At 39.3% G+C, this 12748-nt stretch overlaps 1 pseudogene across 3 annotated transcripts in view; it reads right to left on the bottom strand.

Annotated features, from left to right (window-relative positions):
- Window positions 1-228: 228 nt before the first annotated feature.
- Window positions 229-12748, bottom strand: part of LOC106868775 (histone-lysine N-methyltransferase SETMAR pseudogene) — a 14284-nt pseudogene continuing 1764 nt past the window's right edge. The window contains exons 1-3 of one of the 3 annotated variants that reach the window (XR_016241484.1): window positions 7240-12748; window positions 1122-1255; window positions 229-1003 (exon numbers count right to left, since the gene is read on the bottom strand). The exon at window positions 7240-12748 is cut by the window's right edge and continues 1764 nt beyond it. The product of XR_016241484.1 is annotated as a histone-lysine N-methyltransferase SETMAR pseudogene, transcript variant X1 (transcript). Of the gene's footprint in view, window positions 1004-1121; window positions 1256-1777; window positions 3226-7239 lie in introns of those variants that run through there. The other 2 variants (XR_016241485.1, XR_016241486.1) reach the window with 2 other exon arrangements.

Genomic DNA, 12748 nt, shown 5'->3' with positions numbered 1-12748 from the left:
TTCCTCAGGCAATATGACCTCCTCAGCAATTTTATGTAAATCCTGCAAACTGGATGTTGACTAGTGTGCACTCATGTGGAAGGGCTTCCTTCAAGATCGCCGGGACGTCGTAAATGGTCATCGTTTTACCTGGTGCGATTTCATCCATCCATCACATGCCCTATTCACGTATTTCTTAAGAGAACCATAGACACTCCGATCGAGTAGCTGTAGCTTTTGTGAGCAGTATGTGGGGAATGATAGAAGAAGAATACCATTGTTTCGGCAGAAATCAATGATAGCCAAAGAGATATGGGAGTTGTGGTTGTCAAGTAGCTCTTTGCTGCTACGAGTATGCTTCACGAAGTGTTCCAGAAATTTAAGAAAATCTCCCCCCTTCATCCATTCACTTGGATTTGCTGATCCGCAGCAACTTGTTGGATCATTAGCAATGAAGTATTCACGGAAGTGGACTCTAGGGAACACTAGCATTGAATAACCGTTGGCATTTACTGCAAGGCAGACTCTCACCAGTGTCCCTCTCTCAGCGGAAGTCATCGCTCCTACTTGTTTCACTCTTTTCTCTGCCGCTTTTCGATTTGGTCGTTGCACTGTTGTGACACCCGTCTCATCACAGTTGTAGATGTCATGGCTCTCAAACTTGTAACGGTCAAGCACCTCTGTCAGATTATCGAAAAACTTGTCCATTGTAGCTTCTGGGGTTCGGATGGAGAGTTTGGAATTTCGCATCATAAACTTTGAGAACCAGTTAACGCCAGCGCATTAATTAGAAGACCAGGAATATGGGTACTTGATTTCATTGGCCTTCGCATAGTCGTAAGCAAGGTTTCGAATGTCAGAAGCAGTCAGACCATGGTAAATTTTAGCAGCTTTAAGGATGTAGGTCAAGCAAGTCTTCTTGATCCTTGGTAAAAACTGCACGCGGAGAAGCACATCCAACACTGGCTATTTTCCCCTCTGTCCTTAGTTTCTTGCGGTATCTCTGCAGCGTCATGAAATTCACCTGAAAATATAAAGAAATTGAAGGTTTACTTTTTGGTACAGTTGACATTCTGCTAACATTTTAAAAGGTTAGTGTAAGGGATACCGGTAACTTCATATCTAATGAGCCTGAAACCTACCTCGAAATCTTTGGCAACATCCCATAATGATTTCTTTTCATCCACAACTTTCCTGGTGGCTCATTCCATGACATCAGGAGGGGTATCTTTCCTTGTACTCTTCTTTCTGTAATTTCTAGGCATGGTGTGTTAAACTGAAATAGAAGAGATAAGTTGTAACATGCCTTGGGTAAGCTGATACACTGTAACAATTAGCCCCGACTATGGATTTCTGGGGATTACCTCCTACAGCACTAGTAATGTATGACATCCAGGACACACCTTCATGTATCGAAGGTAACTTCCAACCAACACTTCCTAATGAACCACAAACTGCTTCAGTAACACCACTTGTACTTTAGTAGTTAAGGAAATAACTTTGTGGTGAAATTTCACTTTTAGAGTAAAAAATCGTTTTTTTTTAGCCATACCTTTCCTGGTGACATTCCGCCAATGCAATACACATGTGTAGTCATGATGCTATGGAGTTGGCCTTCACAAGGTAGAGACACGAGTGCCACCTATTTCTTGAAGTTGGAAACAATGGGCTTGCAACAACTTACCCGTGTAACAACTAGACCTGGTCTCCTCTACGATGTAAAAGTTATAGCCTCCTTTGGGTTATAACTGAATTCATTAATCGAGTTCGAAACGCTTTCTGGCGAAAACGAACTTACCTCATATTGGGACTTCTGTGAATAAAGCTCCAATAATTGTTGTTGTAGCTGTTGCTGTATTAATTGCTTCTACAACTCCTGTTGCTGCTCTTGTTGCTTTTGAAACTGTACTATGGAAGCTAATAGGTATTATATTATTTAACAAGTTGTATCACGAACAAATTGTTAAATAACCTACGGGAGCTTCGAAAACCTCGTCGCCAGATGCTGCAACGTAATTTGTTACCCGACTCCTAGTTAGTATTGTTCGTTGCACACAGTACTCTAATTTTTCGTTGAACTAAGCACTCTTGTTAGCATTCTTGTTTTCCGTTTTACTAAGCACTCTTGTTAGCACTCTTGTCTTTCGTTCGAACGGACTTTACTGCAATTTTTTAACTCCAAGAAGACATCTCCAGGAGAATCGAACGCCTACCACATTCTAGCAACGGGACCAACACACAATAATTTGAACAACTACCATTGCAGCAACTTACGGGTTCAATGCGTGTTCAGTTCACACTAACACAGCGGTTTCGGTGAAAGTTCAACGCAAACTAACACAACGACTCTTACGACTTCACTGCGAACTAATACGAACTCTGAATCAGTTTCTTTATTGCCCGCAAGGGGCCAACGAAGAGGGGAAAATACAAAGACATGTGGGGACATCGAACAAACAAAACAAATATAAAACGTATGATACAAGATGAATGATAAATGAAGATTAAAAAAATTAAAATGAAGCTACTTGCCCCACCTCCAAGTAGAAGCACTTCCTTTATCCTTTAAATTCCGTACCTTCCAAAATATCCAGTCCATATTTTTTAATAAGTTCTTCATACTCTATTTTATCCGATAAGCCTTTCATGTCATAGTTCACTCCCCAACACTTATACCCACCTTTATACATTTCTATTTCATTCTTCAGTTTCTCTGATACTAAAACACATGTATACCACCCCTTAATATTTGTCTTTCCTTCCACCATAGTAAACCTTGTGTTCTTCAATCTCGTTAATCAGTTCCATATCCACACCTTCAAACATCGTACATGCAAAACAACTTTGTGGGTTCCATGCAAAACAAGTTTGAAGGTTCCAGTGTCAGTACCTTTTTTGTTTTGTGTTGGAGGGAAATGGGTAGGTTTGTTGTCTGCGGGGTGAGGGTGGGGTTGAGAAGGTATGGGTGTGGTGACTGTGGGTTGGGGGTTAACATTCAGTCTGACCTGCTTTCTTTCTCTTCTTCTGGTTTTTCTTTTCTGTCACTTTCCACGGTTCATCGTCGTCTATTTTCTCCTCCACTTTCTCTGGTACTGTCTTGACTTCCTCCTGATTTTTCTCAGTTTGTGAAGAGCAGTCCACCTTTTGACCACATCTGAAACATCGAGGGATTCTGCCCTCCACCCTGACTCTTAAAACCACATCTCAAATTGTTACTGTTTCCGCCATTTTTTCAAGGTTTTCAATTCAACTTTGTATAATTATATCCAATGTTTGTCCTTTCCAACTGGTTGTTTCTGTTTTCATGACTTGGAGAACGGCTATTTCTCCTTCGTTTCCTAGAAGTATAGCCACCGCTACCCAAGCCACATCTATTTCGGGTGGGATCCCCTCTACCTTAACCCTGGAAGTTCTTCTTTCAAGGTATATGGGTAGGCGGACCACACTTTCCGTCCTCAACGGGGTTATTGAGTGTTACTTTGCCTTTGCTGCCTTTTTAAAGTGAACTTCTACTGTTCCGTATCGGCTTCCTCTGCTAATGTATGTTACATCTTGCTAGATTGACTTCAAGGCTTTTTCAGTTTTCTCCGCTGATACATTTTCAGTTCGCTTATCTTCTACAGAATATACTTTGTACACAATGGTCCTTTCCTGCATATCTTTTAATACTTCCTGGAGCGATGACAACTTTACGTCGGCACCTCCATGTATACCATCTCATAACTTTTCAGCATTGACAGATCCACCTTCTTGTTCGCAACTTCCGCCACTTCCTCAAATTTTTTCTTTAATTGATCATCCATCCTTTTCATCGCTTGCTCGAGTTCCTCTTCTGACGAAGACAATTCAGACCCACTGAGGTCTGAACAAAACGAATTCTTCCTTCCATCCATAGCTAACTCTCCTCAAACGATGAGAGAAAGCACAAACAAATTGCTGCAAAGCAGCACAAAATAATTAACAAATCATCTCTTAAAAACACCAGCGCAAAACAAACGATGCGAACACTGTGAAAGACCGGTACAAAATAAACATCGATCTAACACGAACTCTGAATCCTGAACTCACTCGGATCGCTACTATTTATACCAGTCTCTCTCGCAAGGGGGCGTCGTAACTCTATCACAACATCTGTAGAGGAAATACTTTTCCTGTAGGAACGTTTGCAGTGAACGCGAATGATAATACATATTATACACGCTTTACAAGTGCACATAAATGCTTTTGTCCGAAATGTGTCAAACATATTGTAAATGCTGAGCTTTCGATAATCTAAACCTGCTGTTCTTTGAAAACCTTTAGAAAACGTATACAACATGTTACTAAGATCATATACCTAAGTGTAAATTAGGTAGAGGGTTTATTATAGAAATAATACAATGTAGAATAATGAGTGAATCATTGACTACAAGATATTGTATTTATTAAAGGTAATAAAACCTGCATTATATTTGAGAATGATAAATATAATTTTCTTATTTTTGTGAATTTGGAATTTTCATTTGTGTCCTCATACTCTCATTAACAAATTTTGTCATGTACATTTTTTTTTTTTACAAAATCTCAAAATCTTCGAATATTCATGCTTACAAACCAAAATATTGTAATTATCCCAAAGTTTAGTAAAACCTCTGCTATTATTATTGACAGCTTGGGTAGTCTAGTGTATCTCATTTTCACGTCCGCTTCCCATAATGGTATGGGTTGGACGGTAAGACAGGATGCAACACGTGGAGGACCACGTCTTGATTCAATATCTTAGTTATGGCCTTAGTTCTATGTCTGGATGCCATCCATAACGTCAATAATTTTATAGAAAGTATTTGGAGCATTTTCAGGACCTCTGCACTAGTGAGATTGCAAGACAATAACTCGCAAAACTAAAGATCTCCCTCACCTGCGAAGAAAAATAGGAGATTGAGCGGCCGCTTTACGCGAGGTGTTGAGAAGTTAATGTATGATGGGAAGTTAATGTATATGGATAGGTGTGCTGTGGGGGAGATTCCTAAATATTTTGAATTTACATGGGTGGGTGGGCTAGTGTTATACCACAAAGACAGGCAAATATGATGATGACGAGGTACCAGAAAATACCCCCAAGTTAATATGCCAAAAGTTAGTAGAGGGGAGCTTAAAAACAGGCGAATCAGCAGAAGTAGGCAATGTTGCAAGAGTGTTCGGGAAGAGAAAAATATTGATATGAATATCGGAAAGAGATGATCAGATGTATATAAGTGGTATGAATGTATAGAAGTCACACATCTTTGGTTCTGCATTTTATTTTCACGCACTTCCTAAGAAAAAAGTTAAACCGTTTATAGAATGTCAGTAAGAGAAGGGCTGTATACTAATATTGATTTATTGAGATTATTTATATAGGAATGTTGTTTAAGTATCACTTGGGAATGTTATTTTTATAAATAATTTCTAACTTAGGCGCAAGTCCAGCGAAAAGAGGGCACTAATCGATTATATTGACTCCAGTATTGTTTTGGCTTGATTTCTTGGCTTCATACTCTTGCTTGATGGGACTTAGGTCATTCCAAGTTAGTGGTCCATCTCAGAAGCGTCATCATGCATAGAGCAGACCAAATCTACAATGCTCTCCATTGCTGGCAGTCCCGTGCCAGCCGGTCTGCATCCTTCAAAGTGACATCGGGCTTCTGGCAATCTTCCCCAATCACGTCCAGCCATCTGGTGTAAGGTGTGCTACGGGGCCTCTTCCAACCAGCAACTGCACGTCGAATGAGAGTAAAGACCTGGTAGGATGATCTAGCGGGAGACAGAAGACATGACCGTACCAGTGCAAACAACGGATAGCAATGAGGTGGGAGGCTGCGAGCTGATGCTTACGCCCATGGAATTCTTTGTTGGAATCATGATGTACCATCTAATGATCTTGATGGTTCTCAGGGCTCTGCTCTCGAAGCTGTGGATACTCTCTTCTAGGGCCTTATTTCTGCTCCATAGAGGAAAATAGGAACATGGCGAGGATCGATGCGTTGTAAATGTGTAACTTCGTCTTCCAGGAACTACCACCTTTCCGACCTGGTGTATGCGGACAATACCACCCTATCTAGCAACTCATTCGACCAGCTCCGGGACGCACTGACCATTTACGGAGAAGAATCAGAAAAGTTTGGCCTTCGGGTGAGTTGGGCGAAGTCTAAGCTGATGCATTTCGTAGCTGACTCAGACTCCCCTCTCCATACTGGCTTCCACGTCGTGGAGTTTCTCAACTCCTTCATCTACCTGAATTCTACAGTCACCAACAATGGAGACCTGATCCTGGAGATCAACTGCAGATGTAGTCTGGCCGCTGGGGTCATGTACACCTTATGGAATTCCTTCTGGCGCCATGCTCTATCTCCTGGAAGACGAAGCTCCACATCTACATCACGTCGGTCCTTACCATTGTATTGGTACGTTATTTTATTGACCCTAGAGGGATGAAAGACTAAGTTGACCTCACTTGAATTTGAACTTGGAACGTAAAGTGTCACAAAAAATATCTCAGAGCATTTTTTTTAACTCACCCTCTTCGTAATTTTTCTAATTATATATTTTATATCTCAAATATTTTCTCCACAACAACAGAAGAGAAAAGTAGAATTGAAACTAGGGCCTCTCATATATGTAATCTATCTATCTATCTATCTATCTATCTATCTATCTATCTATTTGTCTGTCTGTCTGTTTATATATATATATACATATATGAATTTATGTGTAAATGTACACGTATGAATATGTGGCTATAGGCGCAGGCGTGGCTGTGTTGTAAGGTAGTTGCTTCCCAAACATATAGTTCCGGGTTCAATCCCGCTGCGTTGGATAAGTATTTTCTACGATAGCCTGGTGCCGATCAAAACCTTATGAGTAGATGTTATAATCCATAAAATGTTGGGTTAGTATAACGCTCACTTCGGTATACAGTATATTTAGTAAACCAATAAAGATACGACTATCTCTGACCACCTACTACGTACTTTTTCTTTTATTGGTCACATAGGGCCTTACACAGAGGAGGCAGCACATGGTGGGAACAGAAAAAAAAGAAATGGAAAGGATGAAATGGATAAAATGATAAGTGAAATTAAGCCGTTCCGCCCCACCTCCGAGCGACTTCATTGAACCTGCTAATAAACTTGTTTTCAAAACTTTGTTTGTAACAGTTTAAAACATTATTTGTAAACGTTAATTTCCATCTTTCTGAAGAATGTCAATGTTAATTTTTTTTAAAAGTTCAAGATAGCTTACCCATTCTGGCATTGTGCTGGTTTCTATTTTCTTGACCCACCGCTCAAAGTCCTCCTCGTAATCCTTTACTCTCGAAAGATACTCTGGGTCCGCCACCGCGCAATGAAAGTACTCGGGCAATCCCCTAACTTCTATTGTATTCATTTTTATCGCTCTGTCCCACGAGTCTATCTCATAAAGGTTTTCATTTTGTCCGTTGTACAGTATAACATATTTTTCTCATAGGGCAAGGGTGGGGAAATTTGGGGCTCCTGTGTGTTTGTGCTTGTCTTTGTGTCAGGTATGGAGAGGTTTGGTGTCTGTAGGTGAAGGTTGGGGGTAGAGTGGGTGGGAGTCGCGTCGGTGTGAGATGGGGTAATCATTTACAAAGTGTGCTTTTTTCCTTCTCTTTCTTTTTGTTCCAACCGTTTTCCATCCATTCTTTTCCTCGTTCACCTCCTCTGCCTCGGCGCTGGGACTGGTTTTCGTCGGTGGTGAAGTTGCGATTTCCTTCCTGCTCTCGGGTTTCTCTTTAGTCTTCACGGGAGGCGGAGGACAATCCGCTCTAATGTGGCCTTTCAGGCCACATTTATAGCATTGCGGGATCCTGCCTTCTATTCTGATCCTGAGTGCCACCTCTTCGACCATGTGATCTCGACCATGCTTTCAAGGTCTTTCCGGGCCGCCTGGATTATCATATCTGAGCTCTGCCCTTGCCAGTTCTTACAGGGCGTTCTGGTGGCCTCGAGGACCACTACCTTCTCTTCCGTGCCCAGCAGTATGGTAGCTGCTAGCCAGGCTACATCAATTTCTGAAGTTATATCTTCTACCCTAAACCTGGAAGCACGCCTCTCAAGGTAAATGTATAGACGCAACACTTCATCCGTTTTTAAGGGTGTTGCCACCATTCCAACTTTTCATCCTCTGGCAAGGCAAGAAATCCCTTGTCAGATTGGTTTTTAATGACGTTTCGAATTGAGCGGTCAACGTGATTTCAATTTTCCTTCTTCTTGTTGAGTACGTCCTGTAAATAATTTTTTTTCTTTTAAAAATTCTTTGTGTGTGTGTGTGCACTTTTACGTCGTACTCCTCCCGTTTAAGCATTTATTTGAATCTGTTCAACTCCTTCAGACACACGTCTTCGCTTTTCTCTTTCAACGCCTTTGCATAATTCTTCACCTCCAGTGCTTAGTCTATTCTCTTCAGACTTTTAACCAGTTCTTCTTCAGACGACGTAAAGAAGATCTCAAAGTAGGTTACAAAAAATCAGAAGAGATACCATATGACTTATTTTGTACTTAACTCCATGAAGTTGAATCCTGAATTTATGAAAGATCTCTCAGGAAAACTTCCTGCACATCAGGGTCTTTAAGTTTTCCTACATTGATATGTTTTGGTATGATTTTATTGTATGATCGTCTGTGCCTACGATGTATTGTCATTTTGGTTTTTGCTCTAACAAGTACGTCATCTGTAGTCTCCTTTTAAAGAACGCACATTCGCGCACATTATCTCTTTGCTTGCAATTACAAATTATATTAGATGCCACCGTTTGGATCGTGGGTGCATCCATATACAAAATGGATGCACCCCCGAGCCAAACGTCGCATTCTTTATGTTTAAACTGGGTACCTGATACAAAAAATACATCTTGCAACTTTGAAAATGAAACAACCATTATTCATCATTTTCCCAACCCATACCTTCCAAGACATCTCCGTGTGTTCCCTCTATGCCAACATTAGCATTAAAGTCACCAGAGGAAATCATTGTATCAGAATCAGCTATACTATGCAAACACTCTTTTAAAGCTTCATAGAATTTAACTTTTGCTTCTTTACTGCTATCTATAGATAGCACATGTATTAAATTTGATGCGTAGAGACACTTTTTCTCATTAATACCCTTTGGTAAGTAGCTTATCTTTGATGACAATTCCTACACCCACTTCAATATGTTGACATTTTCCTCTTCCAGAGTACTGTATACTGTGCATCTGGTTATATACTCTGACCATCACCTAATAAGCTGATCTCTGAGAATGCTACAATATCTATAGAATAGTTTTGAAGTTATTTAGCAATAATGGCAGTTTTAAGCTCAGGACGAGCTCCAGCATTATCAACTAACTTTCGAATATTCGAACAAGAAATCTTAACTTGTAGTGGTTGCTATTATTAGCATTATTAATTCTATTGTTTCCAGCGCTGTATAGACATCGGCCAGCCACTATAAACTGACCAGATTTTATGAGGTGAATATATTTTGGAGTATCTTTTCTAAACCCTTCCAAGTACATTGGTGAGGAGTGCTCTCCCTAAAAATGGCTGCTCAGATACCTAATAGACAATCCAAATCCCACCATTACCTCGTGTTTTACGAGTAAGCAACTTTACATCCATCAAAAAGCCGCCTGCGTGCAAGGTTGGTTGGTGACTAAATACCTCCAGCCTGTCAGGTCTGTACCCGAAGCCACCTTCCCATCGCTACAGACCTTGTGACACAAAAACACAAAAGCACATACAAAATTACAAAAAAGCATAAAATGACAATAAGACAGCAATGAAGACAACACAGGGTATTAGCAATTATGTTAGAAACACCTGCCGGAATTTAAGTCTTATGCTACTTGCACTGCATTGCAAAGACTCTTCTATCTTCTATATTAAATAGAGAAAGCTGCTTATTAATTAGGTATGTAACAATTACTAAAAGAATGCAATTACTACAGGCTTAACCGTCTGGAAATTTTTTTACAAATTCATGTTCCAAAAAATTTCCTATAATTTCGATTTCTGAACTTTGATGAATTTTTGTACTCCAATTTTTCACGAATTTAAATATTCGTTGCATTCACTGCAGAGTATTCCATTTTCATTTGCAAAGTCGGATCTATTTTAAAACGGGGGCACCAGTATTTTCTTAACGAAACACTAACGAAACACTTTGAAACTTGGGACACTGGTAGAATGTGTCATATAAAACATCTTTTACTCTTAGTCTTCTTAACAAAAAAATGTACATCGCAAGTTATTCCATGTTAAAGTTGTCGTATTTCTGTAATTTCAACCAATCACTGACGTCTATTCAGCTGAATAGAGTTACTGCTGGGCGGTCATAAAAATGTTATTCCCTGTGACATATTTCATCCGGTTTAATCGTAATTTATACGCATATATTGTTTATATAATAAATTACGCTGTGCGTATCTATGTGTGTAACAATTTTAGAGTTCGGATTCTAGAGTTAGGGTTAGTTTTAAGGTTAGGGTTAGGGTTACGGTTAACAGTCTAGTTACGGTTAGGGGATTAATACGATATACACCGTTACAGTGCTAACTGTTTTCAACTGAATAGACGTCAGTGATTAGTAGAAATTATCGAAATAAGACAATTTTTTACATGAGATAAATTCGAATACAAACATTTTTTTCTGTTCTATAACACAAAATAGATAAGTATACGAAGTTTGAAAGTCTTTCGGTACCAAAAACACTACATAAAACATAAATGAAAACTGGTGCCCCCCGTTTTAAAATAGATCCGCAAAGTCTCTTCCTCTCTATTTCAATGCTTTCATTTCAAGTTTTAATTCGCTATTTGGAAAACCGACAGTTTATGTAATGTAAAAACATTATTTATTGAATGAAAGTTTTTAAATAAACCGGTATAAATTTTGTAAAAAAAAAAAAAATTAAGAAGTGAGTTTGTCATGACAGTTTATAACGCTTTAAGTTTTACAATAATAACTCTCCGGACAGATTTTGGCCATTTTGTTTTTAAACTTAAAAACCATGGGAGGAGCCTTCTCAAAAAAAAAAAAAATTGTAAATATTTTCTGAGGAAAAGGTGAACAATTAAAAGGAAGTTTTGCCGTTGCTTCTTGCACAACCCAAACCACCCTCCACTTTTACTCTCACATGTATTGATGTTTTTTTAATATTTCTCTCTCAGTAAAGATATTTTATGGAATGATGATGTCGTAGTAGCACACGCGGGGTTCATTGGTGGAATATAAACAAAAAACAAACAAAACAATGTAATCTTAATTTTTGCCTTCACTTCAATCAACCGAAGCCGTGTGTGTCTGTAAGAAAAAACATTTCCAAACATAAAAGTATGCTATTAAAATGAATTATCGTTTACGTATGTCGTTTTCTAAATTCCTGTGAATAAATGCCAACAATGACCATCTCAGGCTCTCCCATATTCTAATTTCTAAACAGAAACAATCGGAGACATTTTAAGGCGGTTAGCTGGCAGAAACGTTAGCATGCCGGGCGAAATGCTTAGCGATATTTCGTCTGCCGCTACGTTCTGAGTTCAAATTCCACCGAAGTCGACTTTGCCTTTCATCCTTTCGGGGTCGATTAAATAAGTACCAGTTACGCACTGGGGTCGATTAAATATGTACCAGTTACGCACTGGGGTCGATATAATCGACTTAATCCATTTGTCTGTCCTTGTTTGTCCCCTCTGTGTGCAGCTCTTTGTGGGAAGTAAAGAAATAAGAAACAATCGGGGACAAGGAGCGGGGTTGCAAAAAGTTCATAATTTCTCAAACTTTCTTTTGTATAGCATATAAATGTTTTTATGGGGGAAAAATATTGAAAAACAGCAATACATGCGAGGAGAGTTGTCTTTGGATGTGCTAGAAACAACAACCAAATCGCCCTTAAATCACTCAGTTTTTCCTCAGAAAATATTAACAATTAATTTTTTTATGTTTACCGAAAAGGCTCCTCCCATGGTTTTGAAATGCAAAAAAAAAGAAGAAAAAAAATTGGTAAAAATAGGTCCCGGAGTGGGTTGATAAGGGAGGAGGGTTGTAAAAAAGAGTTTTCAAAACATTTTTCATACAAAGATGCCCCCTCCCCAACCACATCATTTCGAAGGCTGTGGTTTTAAAAAAATGGAGAAAATACCCGTCAAAACAGAGTAGTTCTAACTTATTTGGTCTTCCTAATCCAAAACACCGTTCTATCGACTTTTCTACCCACCCTTCGGAAAAAATTTTCCCCAAAAATTTCTTTCTAATCGTAATTTATGCCGTTTGCAAGAGATTTGTATAAACATTCATTAAAAGATATCCCTTTTCCTGAAAGTTATGAGAGAAAAAGTCAGATATCTGAATTTTCGGAAACTCCTCTCTCCACCACCTCGGAAAAATTCTTTCTCATAAATCTCTGTATACTCTGAAGTCACATCTAAGCGGTATTTGTAGAAAATTTTGTTAAAAAGTATCCATTTTTCTGGATACTTCTTCCTCTGTTGTTGGGCAGCGGACTCGCTGTCATAGGATCGCGGTTTCGATTCCCAGACCGGGCGTTGTGAGTGTTTATTGAGCGAATACACTTAAAGCTCCACGAGACTCCGGCAGAGGATGGTGGCTAACCCTGCTGTACTCTTTCACCACAACTTTCTCTCACTCTAACTTTCTGTTTCTGTTGTGCCTGTAATTCAAAGGGTCAGCCTTGTCACACTGTGTCACGCTGAATATCCCCGAGAACTGCGTTAATGGTACACGTGTC

The sequence above is a fragment of the Octopus bimaculoides genome, chromosome 4, assembly GCF_046866305.1.
Source record: "Octopus bimaculoides isolate indiv1 chromosome 4, ASM4686630v1, whole genome shotgun sequence".
NCBI classification, from domain to species: Eukaryota; Metazoa; Mollusca; class Cephalopoda; order Octopoda; family Octopodidae; genus Octopus; species Octopus bimaculoides.
Note: the sequence above shows the minus strand (reverse complement) of the source record. Positions and strands in the feature narration are given on the sequence as shown.